This window comes from Myotis davidii, unplaced genomic scaffold (genome assembly GCF_000327345.1).
Source record: "Myotis davidii unplaced genomic scaffold, ASM32734v1 scaffold217, whole genome shotgun sequence".
Taxonomy (NCBI): Eukaryota; Metazoa; Chordata; class Mammalia; order Chiroptera; family Vespertilionidae; genus Myotis; species Myotis davidii.
The window spans coordinates 4079940-4103256 of NW_006290034.1; the positions used below are offsets into that span (position 1 = coordinate 4079940).

Sequence of the window (23317 nt, forward strand, 5' to 3'; positions counted from 1 at the left end):
GTGTTTTTTGGTTCTGTTGATGCTGTTGCTTTAAAAGCTATGCTGCCATGTGTCCCTGAGTCAGGCCCCTGCTTGCTGTGGGGCAGGCGCAGGTGGGAGAGTTTAGGCAGCATCAGTCCCGGTCAGGCTGACCTTAGGTTTTGATAATGTGCCTGACACACAATTGAGCAAGTTACTAAGAACATTGAGGTGCTTACATGGAAAGCTTCACTCATTAGAACCAGGACCACCAAAACAGAGATTTTCAACCCGATTTTTTAAGTGTCTGATGTCACCAAAATCAGCGGGTGGAGGTTGGAGCGTGAGATGATGAGTTGGGAAAACTAAAGATGAGTGGACTGTACAGCAAAAATGGGAATAAGAAAGCAAATCAAGGCAGTACTCATTCTAAAAATGTCAGGATAGCTCTAAATCAGAATATAGGGACATAAGAATATAAACGATGCATAAATCATCTATGTTTAATTAAGTAATCATAAAATTTTAACAAAATAAGGCAGGATTTTTTAAAAAAATATATTTTTATTGATTTCAGAGAGGAAGGGAGAGGGAGAGTTTAAGTTTAAAAAATTTGGCTCTCAAAAGAAATTTCAGTCATTGTACTGTTGATATTTGGCTCTGTTGACTAATGAGTTTGCCGACCATGGTCCTAGTTCTTTGGTCAATGTTCAACCACAGAGCCACACTGGCTGGGCAAAATCCCACCAGATTTACTACTTTCCTTTCACTCCTCACCCTCATAGAGCCCTCCCACTGCACTGCAATGGTTCTGAGGAGTTTGGAGAGGGCCCCCACCTCCCTTCCCTGGCACTCACCCGCTGCCTTTTCCTGGTCACCAGTCACCTATAAGCTGGCGAGGAAGCAGCTGGGCAGGAGACAAAGGTGCAATAGAGGTGAGCCCCTCCCATCAGGTCCCCTTCTGTCACCTCCAAACTCCTGTCCAAATTCCTCAGGGCAAAGCCGATGTTGGCATGTGCTGTGCTGGGCGCCAGATGGCTGGGGTATTTTTAGTCTTGGGGGAGGGACTAAAGAAGCCAGGCCCGTGGCCAGGCGTGTCTCCAGCTCCTAAGTTATATAAGGAGCGTGGAGCCCCGCGAGGGAGCTGCTGCCTGGGTGGCAGACCTGTCAGCGAGGAAGCTGGTAGACGTTTCACCCTTGAACGGCTCAGCCTCATCTGTCTTTCTCTGAGTGCACCATCTAGAGGAACCTTGAAGGGGAATTGGTGATCTCGGAAAGCAAGTTCTGAAGGTTCCTTTTCCAGAATATCATACACAGAAACTTTCCCCAAAAGTTGTTTCCATCACTACTCCTCCCTCTATTCATGGGATGGTTGCAATATTTAACGTGCCTTTCCATGTCTGTATATGATCATTATCAAGATATTTTTTTCTGCCTGTCACGCCACAAATAATGTGGGAACTGGAGTGAGTTATTTGGGGACAGTAGGGAAATGGCCATAGAATAGTGGGCAGAGAATACAAGATTTTTTTCACCTTGAAATGTTAAGCGAGGCCACCAAACAGGTGGGGGATCTTGGAGCTGGCTGACCATGAACTCCAGGTCTTTATTTCTTGTGCACAAGTGCACTTGGTGGTTATGTATTATACTGGCTGGCATTGTTTGGTGTAAAAAAAAAAATTAATGTTGTGATGGTCATAAGACGAAGGTCGCGTTTAGGTTCTTTTTAGCATGTGACACATATGAGACCTCTTTTACTGGTGACAGAACCTAAACTCCCACCGTAAACATTGCAGCCCTCTTCAGCTACACGCTTCTTCTGCTGCCACTTCCTCCCTCGCGCTGTGCACCTCTTCCCGTCGCAGAGGAGGAAGGTGGCTGTTGGCGATCTCAGCCGCTCCGTCGTCCTTACCTTGTTCAATCAACCTAATAATCTCCTGGGACTAATTCTGACTGGATGTCCTCCTTCCGTAAATCAGGCTGCTTTTCCCTAATGAATAATAGACGAGTGCAGTGTGCCAGCACCTTAATTAAAGAGTGCCTCTCTTCGTCTTCATCTCATTTTAATTTACAGGGTAATACTACAATAATATCACTAATGGAAGGTACATTAAAGGACATCAAGTAGCATTAACTGTATTAAATTATGGTACTTGTGTTAATTAACTGCCGAAGCAAGATGGTTCTAATGGCCAAAAAGGTCGTCTAATGCATAAATAAAATCTACCCAAATGAGAGGTGAGGGGAGGAACGGGGAGGAGATGTTTGTTCCGAACATCCTTTTATACCGACAGAGAGCTGAGCCCATGGGCTGTGAAATCTAAGGTACAAAATGTTTCCTTAGTTACACATGGAAAGTTTTGATTTTGAAGTGTTTTGTTTCCGCCTAAGCATTTGCTAATTACATTGAAAAGTTGAACATTATATTTGTCAGATGCATTGATTGTAGAGAACATAAACTCAGCCTGATGTATTGTTTGTTTGAGGTGCCCAGTTTCAAGGAAGTAATGTGATTTACTGTAATCATTGTAACACTGGAAAGACAAGTGAACATTTGATGATACGCTCACCTGTTTGTGAGGTGTGCTGTCAGCAATGGCTCAAGGTACTGGATTCAGTCACAAGATGATAGAAATTCCTTTTCAACTTCAAAATCTTTAAGATAGAATTGTAAGACCTTTTCTCGGTGGCCTAGAAAGCTCTAACCAGCATCTCTAGTACTTGTCTTGTTAGAGAGTACCCCTAAACATAATCGCCAATAATTTCCTGCAATGTTGTTCACCCATGTCTTACCCTTGGCAGCTACCCAAGCTCTTTGCAGGTAGTTGGCCCTCAGCCACTACTGGCAGGAAGGACTTTGCCTTCTGAGCCTCTGTCATTCATCTCTGAGAAAGGAGCCGGGCACCACCAGCATGAAGGCTCCACCTCTACACACTTTTTGGTGCCGCCCCAGCTGGAACCCACTGTCCCTCTCTGATCCCAGGACGGGGAAAGGCCCCGGGACAGAGCCCCTCAGGCTGGGTGTCAGGAGTGAGAAAGGCCCTTCCCTGTCACCCTCAGCAGGATCAAGGCTTTCAATGGTTCATGGGAAAGTGTGCGATCATGGGAAAGTAAGCAAGAACACTGCGGGGAGCTGCAGAGTATGAAGCAGTCGGGCATCCCCACGCTTCCTCAGACAATTTAGGGAAAACCATGTAGCACACAAGTGGTCTGGGGAGGACAAAAGGCTTCCAGTCCTCCTGCAAGTTCACTGAGTCCTTCTCTCAGCCGCAGTTTGAACAAATCTACCAAAATATTTACTCTTCACCTGTCAGGTGAGAGGCACCAAAGCACGGGGCCTGGCCTTTGTTCATTCTTCCCAATGAGTCTTAGTCACTGAAGTTGGGTTTTACCACCACCCAACAGACCGCTTTTATAACACCTTCCCTCTGTCACCAACAGCTACTCATCCTCCGTCCCGGCCAGCCGCCGGGTTAGACGGTGGCCATATGGAGAAGCACACAAGGACACAGGCATGTAAACAGCAAAGGAGGACCATGTGGGTTCAGTGCTTTTGCCACATGGGTGCGGAAAGTGCCCTGGCAACAGAAAAGTGGCCCATTTAATGCAGGAAGCCTAGCGAATGCTTTGATGAGGATGTGATATTTGCACGGTGTCTTGAAATATGTACTTTAGAATGTGGAGCAGCCAGGACCCAACGGATATTTTAGGTGACTCATTGTGCTTAAGAACAGCACACCTGGTAAGGAACTCCAAGTAGTTGGACAGATCCTGGGAGATGGGTTTCTGGCATCTCCAAGAAGTACTGAAGGACTCTTACCTTGGGCCTTGAGTCCCCCATGCCATAGAAATAGAAAGTTCTCTGGGTTCTTAAATGTCTACTACGTGCAGGTGAGGAACTTTCCAGAGCCATGGAATGAAAGGCTGTTCCCACATGGCTGTGTTGAACAAGGAGATGCAGGGAAAGACCAGGAGGACTAGGCCATTGCTTAGTTGTGGAGCAACTGGATCTCCAAGTCCTGATGCTCAAATGGAGAGTCCCGAGAGTGCCCCAAATTCCACAGAAGCCATCATAACATGCGGCTTTGAGATTTGCTCGCCCTGTCATTAGGACTTAGTGGACCAATCAGATTTGAAGGAAAGAAGGGCTGAAGGAAAGATGTTAGTGGGAATCCGAGTGGAGGGTCCACATACGGATTTGAAAACACACCTCTGATGTTGCAGAAAGAGGTCTGAGCTGGAAATACACACGTCTGGATAGTATCTCCTCGCATGTGACGGCTGACATGCAGAGAATGAATGATGTCGATATAATAGGGTTCTTTCCCAAGGTAACTATGCATGGCTAGTCACTTATGGAACACTTGCAGAACTCTGTGCAGTACTGTCATTGAAGTGGTGATTTCTGAAGGAAATTGAGAAATAATCCAGGGAAGAGGAGGAAATCAGAATGAGAGGGGGATGGATGAGTTAAGGACATTCTACCAAATCTACCCACTGGATTAATATTGACATAGTAACCCTTCACGTCGGTATAGCACTCAGCTTACTAGGCTCTGGCCAGGGACCCTCTTCCCATGCATCCCCATTAGAGACTCGGGAGGGAGGTGTTGCTTAGCCTCATTTTACAGGTGGGGAAACTGAGGACCCGTAAGGTCCATGACGTTAAAAGCATCCCACACGCAGGAAGGTGACAACATCAGGCTGCTAATTAGAAACCGTATGTTTTGTCATTATGTTAGCCACCCCAGCCTGGCGTGGGCTCAGCACATGCAGGAATCTCAGGAGATTCCCGAAGGAGCCATCTTTCAATTGCATCCTTAGCCAATAGGTCTTGGGTCTCTGTTCCTCTCAGAACGTCCTGGGAGTGGCCCTCCCCCTGCCTTTGGGCTCGGGATCCTACTGCGCCACAGTAAAAGTGGCTGTGTGTTTATCGGAGCTCCCTCCCTCATTTTCATTCACTTTATATGTATTATTAGGCTAATTTGTCGTATTGTGTTAGGGCCTGGTGTCCTACTGTGAAAATAAAATTGTGATGATAGTGTCTCATTTTAGAAAGGGAGAAAAAAATTAATGAGCTGAATTTTCTCAGTATTAATTTGTTCTCATATTTCCCCATAAACGTTTAATACCAACCACTACTTTTGCTTCATGGGCATCATCCAATTGTAAAACAAGCCACAAATATTCCTGGATCAACATGGAAATGGCCAACTACCTTGGTTTATTTTAAGAAAGTGTATCTTTCAATTGAAGGCAATTTGCTTTTTCTTTTAACTTCCACCTATTAGGTTATATTCTCTTTTCTGGAACCATATTGAACATAAGTGTCTGCCTCTTTCATACAACAAAATTATGTAAATTTGAAGTCAATGATCCTATCCCCAAGTCTTTTTCTTTCCAAGTTAAATGAATATTTAACTATTCTACCATCTAAGATTTTTAAATTTAATTCGCTCTTCTTTTAAAAGGAGAATGAAGTTCAGTAAATAAGAGGATTCAGATGAAAAGCTTAGCAACCATAAATAAAATGCTCTTCTTTGAAAAGGAGAATGAAGTTCAGTAAAAGTATTCAGATGAAAAGCTTAGCAACCATAAATAAAAATTAACAAACACAAACATTGCTATTTAACTCCCATAGAAACACTTCAAATAAAGATTTGTGGCAGGAACCCATTTTAAGTGGACGACCGAGTACCATCCTGATTTGGAGCATATATTTTACGTCCTTAAGGATTGCTTGAATTAAAAAGAGAAACTATGCATAAGCAGCTCATTTTCCTCTGAGGTTTGCACCGTTATAAGGAGAGAATGCATCTAATAATCCCTCCAATTAAATTAGCAACTTCGTTAGCGTGCAGAAAAACAACCCAGTTCAAGAGCTTGTCTCTTTATCCTCGCTTCCCCGGTGCCACAGATATTTTTAAACGAGTGGGTCATCAAAAAGGAAAGATGTCTCCTTCTTAAGAAGCATCGCGATCCTTGGGCAAAATACCACATCATAGAAAAACGAAATAACTTCCTTCCTCCCTTCACATGTATAGAGGAAGCAAGAGTCCAGCTATGGCCACGGGACCAAGCAAGGGGAGACAGGTGCACTCCTCAGTTCTAACGTCTGCAGTTGTGTTTTACCTGAATTCAGTGGTTGGCATCTTGAGAAGGTCTTGGTGGGTTTTATCCCAAGGGTGAGAGGTATTTCCCGACACATGAGGAGGTCATGCCGCTGGGGGGCACTCACCGTAAGAGTCTGTGTGGAGCTATGTGACCGAGGGGTCAGTAGAGACACCATCCCCCTTCAGTCTGCAAACACAATACCAAATGGGTGAAGGTCAAGGGTTGTGTCCTCATCATTTGTGTGGAGAGAGGGATTGATTTCATTTCAGCGTAGGTCTGTGTTCCAGTTCTGACAGCCACCTCTAGGACTGAATGTGCTCGTTTAGCCGGGACTCACAGCACTGCACGTAAACGCAGGACTGCTGCTTCTACCCGTGTCTAGCAGCAGCAAAATTGTATCTAAACAAGGTCAATCAGTGGCGAAGGGGGAAAGGACAGTTTTTAAATTACTTACAGTTTGGCCAATGAGTATGTGTCTGAGCTTCCACTTGGAAAAACATTGACTGAATGGATAGAGTTTTAAAATATGTGATACAGGAGCCTTGTAAATCCTGTTGGCCTACAGATCCCAGTCCGGAACATTATGGAATTAGGATTGCTACTATGGCTGCTCTTTCTGGCTGACGGGTGCCTAAGGCACCTGGTCTTGTGCTGGGAATATAGAGAGGACAGAGATCAAAACATTAGGATCTCAAAATCATTATTGGTCTTATTTGTTTGTGTGTGTGTTTTTGTTCATCCTCACCCCAGGATATTTTCCCATTGATTTTAGGTAGAGTAGAAGGGAGACAGGGAGAGAAACATTGATGTGCGAGAGAGATAGACACATCAATTGGTTGCCTCCCGCACACGCCCCAACCAGGGTCAGAGCCCTAGATTCTTCAGTGTGTGGGTGATGCTCTAACCACTGAGCACACCAGCCAGGGCTACTTGTCCTATTTTATAAGAGAACATTGGCTGGCAGTCCAAACCGGTTCTGGCTGCAGCTGTGCTGGTAACTCTGTGAGCGCAGAGTGGGGCCCAGCCGCCCCGTCTTCACCATGAGCGGGTGATACTGGATCCGTGTTCCTCAGAATTGCTCTTCCAACAAGGCCGCCATGCTCAAACACATGTGGGGGACATGTGTTTTGCAATGTTTTCTTCCGGAAGTCACAGTGCATACAGGCGCACGAGAGATGTCCTATAGCAGTGATGGCGAACCTTTTGAGCTCGGCGTGTCAGCATTTTGAAAAACCCTAACTTAACTCTGGTGCCGTGTCACATATAGAAATGTTTTGATATTTGCAACCATAGTAAAACAAAGACTTATATTTTTGAAATTTATTTTATATATTTAAATGCCATTTAACAAAGAAAAATCAACCAAAAAAATGAGTTCGCGTGTCACCTCTGACACGCGTGTCATAGGTTCGCCATCACTGTCCTATAGTAAAGAGACACTTCCATTTATTTAACCAGAGCCTCCCGAACTTTCTTAGCCAAGGACATCTATGAATTTCACCGACGAATTAGCAGTAGCAGAACTCTCTTGGGGTAAACAAGCTTCCTTTCACCCCCGGTGTCACTGGACCCTTCACTGGACTAAGGAAGTCAATGAAAGCATCGTGTGTGTGTGTGTGTGTGTGTGTGTGTGTGTGTGTGTGTGTGTGAATTATTTGCACTTAAGAACAGACTGATATCCCACAGCAAGGTCTAATTTTAGTTATCAGCCTTTCTATATTGTTACCCCATTGGTGAGAAAGATGAGACCCTCTCAGGGGAAGGCTAGCTGTAATAGGGAACGCCTTTCTTTCTTTTCTTTAACTGTTGCTCTTATTCTCTGAGCCTTTGGGAGTCCTGTGCACTGAAGAATGATGGGAAATTAAATGCTGCCGTGGCATAGATGGGAATATTTTGTGTTTTGTTTTTAAGCTGGAGAAATGGTGATGGAAGAGTCAGCAGAGATGTAAAAAAATGAAATGCCAAGTGATTCAATCTGGTGTGTTTTAGAGAGAAATCGAGAAGCCGGGGGATTGCTATTCCTCTGGAATGTAATCTCTTCTCACTCTAATGACACCAATAAACTAAAATCATGTCTTTAAAGGCAAATGAAATGAACTAATATTTAATTTATTCCTTTTTGTTGGATGGAAACCACAGGCTGGTTTTCGTTGGAGGCACGTTGCCTTCTCCCTGGCTCCATGGGAGTGTTAATGAACAACCAAGGAGCGCCCAGCAGTACTGAACCTGGGCTGCGGCTGCGGGTTGTCGCCTCGTCTAGGCACTGTGCTCCTGCCCTGGCTGCTTGTACTCCTCCGGTCTCGCCAGAATATCAGGGAAGCGAAGCTGTTACAACATACGGGTGACATCCATGTGTAATTATAGCTCCTCCAGTGCTGCTGGGAACAGGGAACAGATGGGAGAGGGTGGGCCAGGAGATGATGGGAGGGGGCGGGTAAGGGGTCAGCGATTTGGCAGGTTGGAAATAGATCGCATCATGAGCTCCTGGACTAGAATCATACGTGCAGTGTGTATGCCCAGCAGCCAGAGCGGCGTAGCCTTGCAGAATCATTTCTCTTAGCACTGAAAGAAACCATGGAGTCATCTCATCGAACTCCCTCTTTTTTTTTGGATGTGAAACAGAATGGTTAACGAAATTAGCCCAAGACGATACTGTTGCATAAGCAGAATTGGGACCCAGATGGGACTTGTGTCTCACTCACTGATCTGCCCCCAGTGCCTAGAACGGGGCCTGGCACATAGTAGGAATCAATACAGATTGATTGGGGGAATGAGCACAGAGAAAAAAGAATGTGTTCCTGTATTTGTGATGGTCGGGACCCTTAAAGTCACAGTGCAGAGCAGTGACCCATTTCTGCGGGGGGCGGCCAGGACCGTGATAGTGGACGGCAGAAGAGAGAGTTATGGGTATCCGCAATGGATAGCCACATTTTTATCTTGGGGAGCCAGAATTGTGATGGTGCCATTGATATTTTAGAAATTGAGAGGGCTACCTATTCGAGACTCATATGAGCTCATATTTTAGCTTAAATATGATGATGGCCTACGGGAGGTTGGAATTACGAGACTAATAAAAGAATGAGAGAGGAAACTTAGATATGGCAACTATTTGTTAGTGAATAGACGAGTAAGTTAGCCTACCGATGACCTACAGGTCACATAAATTGCTGTTTTATATTTTGAGTTTCTGTCTGAGCACAAACATTTCTTCAGAAATAAGCAGATGGCGGTCATTGATATCTTCACTAGTGGAGCACTGGTTTTCTCAGGGACACCTGAATACCTAGGAAGCATTTTACCCTCGACGCGTCATCCTGAATGCACACAGACCATTAATAACCGGCTTTATAGCTCCATAGTCTGACCCATCGATAAGGTTGCTGACTCCACTGGAATATGCACTAGTCATCTAAGTGTAGAGAATAAGGGGATGGATGGAGAGCATACTACAAAAGTATCTTGGGGATGTCTATTTCCTTTGGAAAAGATTTTTTTTTTAAAGAGAGAAAGAAAACTCAATAAAGGAAGAGGTGCTCCCCAGGAAATCTTGAAGATGCAAGAGAAGGCCTGGACGGCAGGTTGCATTCTCTCGCCCTCCGACCCGGGGTGCGCAGAGCAGGTGAGAAATCTCGCCCACATCCGCCTCAGAGGCAGGTTGTTGTTGCCCAGCCTCGTGGCTGACTCCAGATCCGAGAGACCAGAGGGTGGGGAGGAGCCCTTTCTTGGTTCAGAGGGACACCTGCAGCTCACTAGCTCACTAGAGCCACTCAGAGGCCCCGTGCTTCTCAAAGCTCATGAGATAGGGTCTATCCTGTGTTCCACAGGGACCCACACAGAGGAGGAGATCAAGCATGCGGCAGAGTACGCAGTGTTACTAACAAGGGGACCATGGCAACCACCTTCTTAACCTCAGCACGGAGCCCGTGGAGCATGCAACATGCCACCTTCTGTAACAGACTGAGCCTGGGCCAGGGGGTGTCAGAAATACCCTCTCACTAAAAGAGGGAAGAAGTTCATTTTGGAAAGGGCAGTGTGGCCATTTGATTACATTTGTTAATGCAGTACAACATCTCGCCAGTTTAAGGATGATTGGGTTGTGACTTAAGATAGAAAAGAATAACCAGTTATGTTTAGTTAAACAGAAATGATATTATAAGCTTTGTGAGAATATGGGGATTGGTCATAAAAACAAAACACGGGGTAAAACATCATTGAACTGGGAGTCAAATCGCATGGGTTGTAATCCCCAAACTGTAACCTAGGAAATAATACAATCGTCCGCCCTTATCCACGAGGGGTAAGATCTGAGACCCCTAGCGGATGCCTGAAACCACAGATATTACTGAACTCAGAATACACTATATTTTTCCCTATATTTACACACCTGTGATCACGTTTAATTTATAAATTAGGCACAGTAACAATAATAATAATAAAATAGAACAATTATAACAGTGCACTGAAATACAAGTTATGTGAATGCGGCCTCACTCTCAAAAAAATACCTTCTGGGGCTGTCCTCACCCTTCTTGTGGTGATGTGAGATAAGACAGCCTAAAGCAGAGAGCTTCCACCTTTTCACTTAAGGGAAGCACTTGATGGCTTCTCTCCAGCACGTCCAAATTCCCAGCATCCCTCCTCTTGCCCTTGGGGGTCATTGCTAAGTAAGATCAGGGTCACTTGAACACAAGCATCGCGATACCACCGCAGTCCATTTGGTGACTGAATTGGCTAATAAGTGGCTGAGGGGTGGGGACCGGGCACAGCATGGAGACACTGCACGAAGCGGGGATTCATGTCCCACTGATCAGGGCAGGATACTCAGCACGGCACGCAGTTGAAAACCTCTGAAAGCTTGATTTCTGGAATCTCCCATTTAATAGCTTCAACCACAGTTGACCGCGCGGAAAGCGCAACCGTGGATCATGGGGAGGCTACTATGCCTACCTCACCTCCCTTTCAAGAACCGTGAAAAATGCAAAATACCATGCAAATAACTGTAAGCATGCGAACACGGGGTGTCCCAAAAATGTATTCACACTTGGAGTCATTCTTCATCCCAGTGGGTTCCGTCTGAAGAGGAGGAACAGCCATCGAGCTCTCGGAAAATGTCTGTGTGTGCATTGTCTGAGACACCCCGTAGTGCTTACTGGTTCCTGGCAGCATGCCAGTGGCTAGAGCAGTGGTTCTCAACCTTCCTCATGCCGCGACCCTTTCATACAGTTCCTCAAGTTGTGGTGCCCCCCAACCATAAAATTATTTTCATTGCTACTTCATAACTGTAATTTTGCTACTGTTACGAATCGTCATGTAAATATCTGATATGCAGGATGTATTTTCATTGTTACACATTGAACATAATGAAAGCATAGTGATTCATCACAAAAACAATATGTAATTATATATGTGTTTTCCGATGGACTTAGGCGACCCCTGTGAAAGGGTCATTCGACCCCCAAAGGGGTCCGACCCACAGGTTGAGAACCGCTTGGCTAGAGCTACAGAGATGGGAAGCCACAGCCCCTGTCCTCAAGTTGCTACCATCTGGATGGATTGACGGCATTTCACAAGTTAAATCATAAAGCAATGGGATCTGTGGAGTGATGGGGACAGGCACAAGGTTGCTATGGCAACAGCGGGAGGTGCAGGAGGAGGAAGACCTCTGGGATGCAGGACGCTTTCCGGAGGACGACCTTCAGATGGTCTCTCCTTTATCAAGGTTACTTCTGAACAATTACCTCCGTATGTCAGCCTGAACCACATGGAAGTGTTTGTATTAATCCGAATTGTTGAATGTGAGCTAATGATTGGAAATACCTCCTGCCCTATTGGAATACCCACACTCACTTAGAAAGACACGTTTGTCTTACTCTTTTCCCTAATATGGGTACATCCAGAAAATGTATCCACAGGTGAGCTTGTTCCAGACACACAGAAATACTGAGTGCAGTGGGGGTTTGCACGACGGCCTGGTGTTTAATCAGACCGAATAGGCAGGCTCAGTTTTCAATAAAAGTTAATCCTGTTTTCATTAAACAGAAATGCTATTTGTGGAAAACAAGAGTCCTGCAGAGATAAAAGGGTATCTCTCCGGGTTACACATTTAATATTTGCTTAGCATTGATGAGTCTAAACCAAGAGGCTTCTTTGCAATTTGATTATTTGCTCCTTTCCTTGGTATTGACCGTTCTATTAGATTTCGCTGCTAGCAACAGCATGTGTAAAGATGCCAGTGTTATTTTCCTACCAAAATAAGATGCCAGAGGAATGCACATACCTCAGCTGAGCCTTTGATACAAACAAAAAAAGGAAAATTGTAAGTTGAGGCCTGGGTTTGTTAACCAGTTCTGGTTTCCATGGAGAGGCAGCAGAGGGAGGCTTGGAGCAGGTAGACCTGGGTTCAAATCCCAGCTCCTCTGCTTGCTACTGGAAAAAAACTTCATGACTTAAAAATATCTCTGGCTCATCCCCTCGTCTATACAATGCAACAAGCGGACCCACGTTGATGAGTCAGTTTCAATATTATTAATGTCGGCAGAACCCGAGTACATGTTAAGTAAATGGTGGTTATGATGATGAGCCCAAGGATAGCGGTTACAAGGGCATAGGATGACTTCCAAAGCAGTTTTGCTTTGTTTTCAATTATGTTTGTATTAGTCTCACTGCAACCTATTGGCCCGCTCAGTAGGAACCATTAACATGTTTTCTTCTTCTACAAACTCCTCTTTTCCATGTTGCTGGGCTGCGTTTATATTGATGCTAATACATAATTCACACTCCAGCGCTCCCTTGTGAAGGCACTGCTGTTATCTGTCCGGATCGTTTCCTTTCCCATTGAAGGCTCCAGCAGGTCCCGTGTGTCCTCACCGTATTCCTGGAGCTCTTCGTGGGGAGACATCTCCATGAGAATGAGGACGGGGCGTTTTCTGGAGAGGGCAGGCCTATTGTCCCGTCTCCCTGGGCCGCAGATGTGAGGCCGCCCCCACCCCTCCCCATGATGGCTGGCCTGCTCTGACATTTCGCACGGAGGGCTCTTGAGTAAGACAACCGTAGTTATGAAAGATTCATGGCTTCATCCCGCAGTCACCTTGCCACACAGTGACAGAATCGTAATGTCCACTGACCCTGGTGGCCAGCAGAAAGGAAGAGAGATGTCTCCGGATCCTCGGAGACCGGGGGGAGCGTGGCCTTCTCCCGGCTCGCAGTCGCGCACACCACTCTGCGTTCTCTTTCCTCGGGCCCCGGGCGATCTGCTCTGGAAAGAAAGGTCAGGGTCACGGGCTCGAGAAGCACAGTGAGATCAGAGACACATCCAGGGGCTGGGAGGGAGTCGGAGCAGAGGGCTCGCAGGGGAAGGAAAATTATGTGCGGTCACTCCAGGGAGCCCCGGGGGAAGAAGGCAGGATACAGAAGAATTCCGCATTCAGAAAGGACTTTCCGAACCCCATTAAAACCAGTCGCTCTCTGCCTGACATCAGCTTTTTTGGTGAGTAGACATTTCATCTCTATTTTATATGGAGCCTGTTCTATTTTCCAGGCAAAGCAGGCTTCTTAAAATAAGCATTGGGTGGGCTTGGTAGTAACATGCAGCATTCTAACTTTTTTTTTTAAGTTCTTTTTTTTAAAATATTTTTTTATTGATTTTTTACAGAGACGAAGAGAGAGGGATAGAGAGTTAGAAACATCGATGAGAGAGAAACATCGATCAGCTGCCTCCTGCACACTCCCCACTGGGGATGTGCCCGCATCCAAGGTACATGCCCTTGGCTGGAATCGAACCTGGGACCCTTCAGTCTGTAGGCCAACGCTCTATCCACTGAGCCAAACCGGTTAGGGCCAGCATTCTAACTTTTAAAAACAGAGTGTGGCTGACTGATCAGGGAAATTCTGATATATAAAGGATAACCTCGAGGGGAGCGGGGCAGAAGTATTCATAGAAACATAATTTCAGCATCACCATGATTGGGGGGCAGATACCAGAGTTCAGACATAAGTGCTTGACACAAGTAAAACCGTGAGCTATGAAAAATGTACATGAAGCGACGTGTCTTCACACTTAATTAGTCGCCACCCAATGTTTTCGCTTTGCTCGGTGGCGTGCGGTACATACATCCCTGCAGTAAGTTAAATGCAAACGGTTGTTAATGGAGGGACCATCTGCTCCGTGCCGGGGAGTTTGCTGAAAGGAATGTGGTTGAACCACTCAAATACCAGATTTCTAAAATGAGCTGCCTCTGTGAACCCCAACATTACTAATCCTCCCCAGCCTTTCGAATTCTCCACACGCACCATTCAGCCCCTTGGCACACAGTCTGAGCTGCTTTTTTGTTGGTGTTCATCCTCACCTGAGGATGTTTTCCATTGATTTTTTAAAAAATAATCTTTATTGTTGAAAGTATTACATATTTCCCACACTGACCCCTTCCAGCCCACCCTCAGCCCCTACCCCCGGCCTTCACTACCCTATTGTCCGTGTCCATGGGTTATGCATGCATGCATACAAGGTCTTTGGTTGATCTCTTCCCACCCACCCACCTCCGCCTTCCCTTTGAATTTCCATTGATTTTTAGAGAGAGTGGAAGGGAGAAGGCGAGACTGAGAGAGAGAAACATTGATGTGAGAGAGACACATCGATTGGCTGCCTCCTGTATGCACCCAACCAGGGCCTGGGAATGAGCCTGCAACCGAGGTATGTGCTGGAATCGAACCCAGGACTCTTCAGTCCAGCGGCTGACATCCTATCCACTGAGCCAAACCGGCCAGGGCCAGCCTGGGCTGCTTCTAAAGCAGCCATTGGACACCTCTAGGAGACAGAATCCCTACAGAGGCGTCTCCCTGTACACGGAGACCTGCGGGGCCCTCGAATGCTGCTCGGGGATTGAGAGCAGCCAGTCACTAATCAGATGGTCACCTCTGCTAACATGGATGAGACAGACTCCATCCCCGTCCGTCCCTCCTGCAAGTTATTTCTTTGCAACTGTCCATCACCGGCCAGGCGCGGGCCCAGGACGAATGGCCCCGGTATCATCAGTGTTGCCCCCTGCACCTCCCATCATCCATCCACACCACCGTCTTTCTTCAGAAGGTGATCCGTGTGCCATGGGAGCCACGATTCCCACCCCAACACACTTCATTAGCCGCTGTCACAGAGCGTCCCAAGAATGTCTGCCGGACTCCCCGGTGACAGGGTGACACATGAGGAAATCATACCCAGGACGGGCGCCAGGGCCTCCAGGTTTCCAGTGGCGCGCTCTGCTTTCATCCGGCCTTTCTCATCAGTCCCCGGTCAAGGTCGCCACCCGTACATTTAAGCGCCATCTGCCACGAGGATCTATCACATTAATATCCACCGGAGGTGTGCGCGGCTTCGCTGCCGCCGGATGGAATGGGTGGCTCTTGGCCGACCGCTCACGTGGGTTTCTCGACCCTTCTTTTTTTTTAATGTTCCTCCATTCCTCTCTTTTGCTCTAACTGGGTCTGATTTAAGACTGTGCTTTGGGGGATCTGCCTGCGGGAGAGGAGGCCGCGGGAGAGCTCGTTAGCCCAGCAGACGATCCATCCCTGGGTGAACTAGACAAGGCAAAGCTCGCTTCCTGGGGCCGCCGCACAGAGCCAGGGCTGCGTGGAGGTGGGCAGCCCCGCGGTGCCGGACAAGCTTTTTATTTGTTCAAAGGAAAAAGGGATCTTGTACTGAAAACATCCCCCGTGGTCTGTTCTCACGAACAGAGGCGCCTCCTGAAGGCCGCAGGCATCCGACGCCTCCGTTTCAAAAAACGAGCACGTGTCCGTCTGTCTCCAGACAGGCCGCTGCCCTCGAACCCGCCCCAGAGCCTTTCGGAGGTGGAGAGACCGGCTTGATCATCACACACGCGGCCCCTTCAGGGCGGCGGGCGGGCGCCGGCTGTGTGTCTGAGAAGCCGGGCTCTTGCCTTGGGTTTGCACAGCAATGCCGAGCCCTCACAGAGCTCCGCTTCAGATGTGGAGGCCAGATGTGGAGGCCAGAGAAAAGATCCGCAGGCTGCCCGACGGCACCTTCTTCCTTTCTGGCAGTGCCACGCAGGCACCCAGACATCCTTTCATTTGATTTAGACTTGGTTACGTCTTCCCTCCCAGAGGGAGCCTTCATGTAGAAGCCTGGCTCTTGGTGTTCCTGCTCATGGCGGGAGACACTCCCCCGATGTCCCCCGTCATTACAGGGAGCAGGGGGATTTGATCCCTTAAACCCACAGATGAGGTTTACCAATGTTTTTATGGAAATTGAAATGGAGAGTGGCTTTGATGCAGAATTATGGTCTGACCTTTCTTTCTTCCTTTCTTTTTCTCTTTCTTTTTTAAGAGGCAAGGGCACCTAGGGAAATAGGAAGAGGCGACAAAAGCCAGCTGCGGAGACATGGCATTCATCAACCTTGAGTTTGTTGTAGAGAGAGGTGCGTCTGGGTCATTGCTGCCTCCCTTCTAGAAGGCGGGGTCCTCTGGGGCCTCCTGCTCTCTCTGCCCATAGTCAGTGACACACACCCCAGCAGGGAGGGCAGGCAGACACATCCCATCTGTTGGTGTTTTCTTTTTCTTTTCTTTTTTCAAATCCACTTGATGAGGTGTTTGTCTGCAAGTGTGTCACTCTGCTGTATTTTTGAGGTCTGGGCCCTCTTCTTGGGCCCAAAGATATTTCAGAGATGCAAAGCAGAATTTCACACGTTCCCTTAATACTACACACACACACATATACACACACACACAAACACACACACGTACATGCGCGCACATGCACATACACATATACGTACACACGCACACACACACTGGCAAGGTCCTCCATTCCAAAACACTTATCTCACGTAGGTTCTGAAACCTCCCCTGGACCACAACGCTAACCCTATCTAGTTAGACCAGTGGTTCTCAACCTTCCTAATGCCGCGACCCTTTAATACAGTTCCTCATGTTGTGGTGACCCCCAACCGTAAAATTATTTTCATTGCTACTTCATAACTGTAATTTTGCTACTATTACGAATCGTCATGTAAATATCTGATATGCAGGATGTATTTTCATTATGACACATTGAACATAATGAAAGCATAGTGATTCATCACAAAAACAATATGTAATTATATATGTGTTTTCCGATGGACTTAGGCAACCCCTGTGAAAGGGTCGTTCGACCCCCAAAGGGGTCGCGACCCACAGGTTGCGAACCGCTGAGGTAGACGAAGGCAGGCACTTGTTTTCTCTCAGTGATAAGGATAGTTGTCTTGAACCTGGCCCTCCCCTCTACAACTCAATATTCTGCTTTAAAACAGCAGAAGAGGTTGATTTGGGAGTCAAATGTCTCATATCTTTTAAAAACCAGACCAAAGCAACATGTTTTCTTTTTCTATCAGGAAAAGCAGCCCCACATCATTCAAACACGGAGATTCATGGGGTAGTTCCAAAATGTCGCTTACAATAGCTCTGTCTTCCTACAAAAGGCGAGACCCCGTGGTTCGAAGTGAGAAGAGTGTTCACACACACGTAGTGTTGTAGATCTGATCATGAACATCGTTCCCACGGTTTGAGTCAGTCTCGTTGACTTGACTGGGGATGAAAATCCCGTGTTCAAGCCCAGCCAGCCTCGCTCCGTGGTTGAGCATCTACCTGTGAACCAAGAGGCCACGGTTCTATTTCTCGTCGGGGCACATGCCCTGGTTGCAGGCTCAATCCCCAGTAGGGGGTTTGCAGGAGGCAGCCCATCAATGATTCTCTCTCATCATCGATGTTTCTATCTCTCTCTCCCTCTCCCTTCCTCTCTGAAATCAACAAATATATATATATATAATCTCCAGTGTTCAAAAGCTCTGTGGAAAATCTGGGTGGTATCAGCTATCTTCACACTGCTTGATGCCAGAATCCCTTATCAACATACAGGAGAGCTCACATTTTCAAACAGGTTAGAAGCCGGAACCGCTTCTTGCTAGGCAGTGTCTGGAACAACGGACTCTTCTTCTTTGTGTCACCCCCGAAGACAGAGCCCAGAGGGGGTTCTTCAAGATTCCGTGGATGGCACTGGGAGGCAGGAGCCCAGCTGCTCACTGGACAGTTGCCGTTGGCTGTGGCATAGAAGTCACAGACACAGCCACCGGGGAAGCAAGTTAGTCTGGCTTTCTCCTTCAAAGCGCACTTCTTTCCGCGATGGCATTGTCAGAGGGCATTTCATCTGATTCGTGATGGCCACCCCGCAGCGCAGAACCACTGACCTGGAAACCCCACTTGCAGACAGAACTGCCCTCGTGGTTGTGGTCTGAATGTTGCCTTTTCAGCACCTTGGAGAGAAACGCCTTCCATTCCCCCCTTCAAAGTAAGCCCCACAAGGAAAGGGTGCTTGCTGCCTGCCTGAGATCTCTGCTCTTCTTTCTTTTCCTTTTAAAAACTTTCTGAATTGGCCGGGCCAGTGTGGCTCAGTGGTTGAGCATTGACCTATGAACCAGGACAGTTCAATTCTCGGTCAGGGCACATGCCCAGGTTGCTGGCTCGATCCCCAGTGTGAGGCATGCAGGAGGCAACCAATCAGTGATTCTCTTTCATCATTGATATTCCTCTCCTTCTCTCTCCCTCTCTCTCTGAAACCAATAAAAATATATTTTTAAAAAACGTTCGGAATTGAACACGTTTCATTCCTCGACCGTGTATGTGACACGGGAAGGAGCACATGTGTGTGGGAATAGTCCTCCCAGGATCCAGGATGTCCCGTGTTCCCCTGGCAGCGATGGTGTAAGTTACTGATCTGTTTCCCGAGAAGGGGTCTCCCCGGGGGTCCTCAGGCCTCAGACATCAGAAAAAGTATACAGTTGTACCAGCCAGGAGCCAACGAGGAAGCAGAGCCGAGAAGCCCGGACGCGGCTGGAGTCCGGGGGCTCCTGTGGGGTCACTGCGCTGCCGTCTGACCTGCCCGGGATTTGCGGTTCCATGGGTTTCACGAAGGAGAAGTAAGTGTCGGAGACTCAGAAACCCTGGGCGGCCGCCAACCTGCGCAGCTGGAGGTTTTCTCCACCGGCGATGGAGCCTCGGAGACGATTCCTCCCTAGACACCGGCCCCACGACCACAGGGCTCTGGCTCCGAGTGTGAATTTAGCATCGTTGGCGGCCAGAAGCCAAACGGGGCTTGAGCGAGTCATTTTGGCAGCCGTGAGGATTGCAAGACTGGAGCAGACAAGCACTCGTCTGAGAGCAAGCCAGATGCCGGCCGAGGATCCCCCCGAAAGGGTGTCCAGGCGCAGACCCTACCTGCCACCTGCACGGTCCCTCCCTGGGTGACAGCTCGACCACGTGGGCTGGGATGGCTGTTGAGGATCGAGAATAGATTCCTCTCAAGGTGCACTCACAAATATATATTTAGATTTTTTTTTTTTTGGCAAGTTTTGGGGGAAAAAATCTTCAGACATGTCAAAACAAGTGAAAAATTTATATCCCAGATAAAATGTTCAGTGCCTGGTTTAAAAAGAAGCTTCGATCAGGCTTAGGGGACCAGAATAGCATTTGCAAGTTACTGCCAGGCAGTCTTGATTTAACCCTTCGTCCGCATTGCTTCCCTAAGTCTTTCATCCTGCGCCCGTACAGCCAGGATGTCCCTGCCTCTGCACTTACAAAGAACCTGCACGTAGTAGGAGTTCAACACACAGCCGTTCACCCTGGGTCCCCCTATCCCTACCATCCTCTCTTTTTTTTTTTCCTTGAGAAAATAAACGTTTCCTTTCTTTAGGGGTCGACTGACCCAGGGAGCCAGTGGGGCAGAAGCAGCTGTAGCAGCTGTGAGTGAGGGAAGGGAGAGGGGAATGGAAAAGAATAAGACACAGCAAGCGGGAAGCACTCCGTATGGCCTAGTGGCCATCTTTGTCGACAGCCAGACTGGGTTCAAATCCGCTTCTCCATCATCTGCTCTCTGTCACTTGGGCAAAGGCTGTGTTTCTGAGCTCTGTTTTCCACCTCAGTAATGTGAGAATATTAACTGGATGGTTAATTATTAAGAATATTAACCATCTGAGCATTTATGGGGAGTGTGGGTGTGGGTATGAGCGTGTGTATATTCGTGGATCACATGCACCCTTTCCTGTTGCTATGCAATGCTCCATCTGAGTTATACTGGCTTTCTCTCGGTACCAAACTCTCACTGAATTTTTTTACTTCAATGAGTAGAGTTTTATTTCTGTTGTTGTGTCAAGTTTGTTTTGTTGTGGGTTTTTTTTCAAATCTACCTGATGATTTTTAATAGTCTCTTATTTCCCATTTGTGTTTCAGTTTTCTCTTTCTTGAGGCTACATATTTATTTTGTATTTGATCTGATTATTCCAATTTCTGAAGCCTTTGCATGTTTGGGGTTTTTTCGTTTGTTTGTTTGATTGATTGGCTTTTAGCTTTCCCACTGATCCTCTTATAGGGGGGTTTATTTCCTGCGAGCTTTGTGATTTTTGTTTATTCTCATCATTGATAGTCCTCAATCTATGTTTTTCTTTCAGGCACCTGGGGCAACATAGCCCCAAGTCTAGTTAAAGTTATGACTTATACCTTAACGTTCTCAGGACCATGCACATCCGGTATATTCAAACCCCGGGGTCTGGGCAGTGACCGAAAACAACCAGAGATATTTCTTGGCTTAACTGCTACTTGGAGCCAAGCCAAGAAAAAGAACGTCCCTTGCTGACCGATTCTGGAGCATTTATGGGGAGTGTGGGTGTGGGTATGAGCATGTGTATATGGGCACACCCCAATCAATTTACCTTTTCCCACAAGACCTGACCACTCCTGCATTTTGTCTTTATTAGGTTGGTGTTGGACCCGCTTGGCTCATGGTCTTGTCTCGGTACCGGTCTAACTCCACCCCCACCCCCACCCCACCCCCAAACACACACACCCTCAAGCTCCAGGCCACAGAACTGTTATTATTCCCACAGAGATTCAATGTTTACGTGGTTTCAGGTTTATTCCTGATGCCTATTGGACTTTCTTTTGCCATCTCCAAAGCGTTGATCAGTGTTTTTAGCGCTGGTGTTGTAAGAAGGCCCTAGTGTCTTCTGGACGGTCGTAGCGGTAGAAACTGGAGTCCCGTTAAATACTGTGGGCCATTTCCTTCCCGAAAGTCAGAGAGTCTGTTCTACTCACCTTTGTTCTATTCACCTTTCGGTGCCTGGAAAGTGTCTCCCAGTCCTGGTCCCACTTACGATCAGACCCAGTGCCTACGTGCCTGGCGTGGGGCTGAAATGGGCATCTTTCAAAGGCCCTTTCGGAAATGTGAACGTGCAGCCAAAGATTGACAATTAATGAATTGGGAAGAAACCTCCCCAGGAAAAGCTGGGCTGTTTTTGAAGGGAATTAAGTCATTAGAAAATATATGTCAGGCCTCTGGGAATACGTACAAAAGGCTCATTCTGGAGGGTGTGGTGTGGCCTCAGTCCATCTGGGCCGATACCAGCAGTTCCGAACCAAACCACACTTCTCAGGCCAACGATCAGGATTTGCAAATATCTTCACTGGCAGCCTCCCCCTCCTCCCCCCCAGTCAGAATCAGAGTCCACAAATGCGGGCGTGTGTTCCTTCTCCAGGTGAGAGAGCACCACCTGCAGTATGTGAGGGCCATCCATTACAGCAGGTCGACCTCACTGAGCCATAATATCAACAACAAATCCCTATATTTATGTCTTAATGGGCCAGAGGAGACGGGCAGACCTGCAGTGAGCTGAGAAAGGAAAGAAGAGCTAAAAACGATTCGAGTTTATAACATCTTTTCTGGACACCTTAGTCCTAATATCTGTTTGGCAAAGTCGTGAGCTGAAGAATCTCTATCCAGATGTATAAGCTTGGCCAGGTGTTCATTTTTATTTCTTTCACAGGCATTTCATAGTCCCTTAAAAAGTGAAGTCATTTCACCCTTTCCTTGACAGATCTGATAGAAAGAGTTGAGAAATGACCAGAAAGCCTGAATCACAAGTTAATGTTGAAAGAAAGCGGAGAGTCTGCTTTTAAAAGCTAACAGAGAAGGAGTACAACTGGGGGGGTCGGGGGGGTGTATTTTTAACATAAAAATATAAACATATTGCTTTTCTCCGTGGTATTTAACAATTTGTTTTTCACTGTGACAACTGTAAATGATTTTTAACGGGGTAGCCGGTCCTTAGCTTTTGAATTATATGCGGTTATAATGGTGAGTTGATACAAAATAAAGGGGAATATTGATCGGAAACATTTGAAATATAGATGAAGTCATTTCGTTAGATAGAATATTGAAATTGCATCTGCTTCCCATAACTCAGGAACATTTAGAAACTCCGACTGCAGAATCCATCGCCTTATATCCTACTCTACTGTGTAAGCCCAATGACTCCTTTGAAATTTCTGACCACTCACAAATAATTCATTCTTCCATTCAAATACATGACAAAGATTTTGAATATATAGAATTTAAAATGAGCTCTTATTGTGAACTCCATTTTAGACACTGAGAACATGTTACAAGTCCTAAGAATGCAATAGAGAGAGGTTTTTACGTGCAAGAGTATGCAAAATCTGAAAGTAAATATCAAAGGGGATGAGTATTTTAATCTTCGTGGGGGGAAGGAGCTTGGGAGAAAAATATACTCTCTTGATTCCTGGAGCTCCTCAATATGAGCTACCGGGATACGTCAGAGGTGATGCAGGGTCCAGGCCGCCACAATAAAGCGAATATCGCGGTAATGCCAGTCACACACAATTTTTGGTTTCCCGGTGCATATAAAAGAGATGCCTGTACTATACTGTCGTCTCTTAAGCACGCCGCAGTATAATGTCTAAGAAAAACAATGTCCATCTCTTCCTTTAAAAAAATATGTTATTGCTTAACAATGCTAACCATCATCTGAGCCCGGTCTTGCCTGGATGCCGAAAGCTGCCAGCTGATCAGGTTGGTGAAGGCTGAAGGCGGGGTGGCAGTTCCTTAAAGGAAGACAGCCACGAGGTTTGCCTCATGGGTGGACTCTTCCTCTCACTCAGGACCTCCATGTAGCATGTGCCGCAGTGGGAGAGCAGCTTACCCCCAGCGACCGACCTCCTTTCAAAACCGGGCCAGTCCTCTCCAGCCGTGCCCCCGCCTCACAGCTGAGTGCGTGTCATGTTCTAAACCCTCTGCTGTCATCTCAGCAGCCTTCCCAGCCCTTGAATGAGACTAGATTCCATCTCAGGAACCACTTTCCGGCTCAGCCACAAGGAGCAGCTCCTCGCCATTCAAGTTCTAGCATGAGATGCA

The 23317-nt window shown here is 46.9% G+C and overlaps 1 protein-coding gene across 1 annotated transcript in view; it reads left to right on the plus strand.

Moving 5' to 3' along the window:
- Positions 1-23317, plus strand: part of NTNG1 (netrin G1) — a 191581-nt gene that overhangs the window by 109860 nt on the left and 58404 nt on the right. The window lies entirely within an intron of this gene.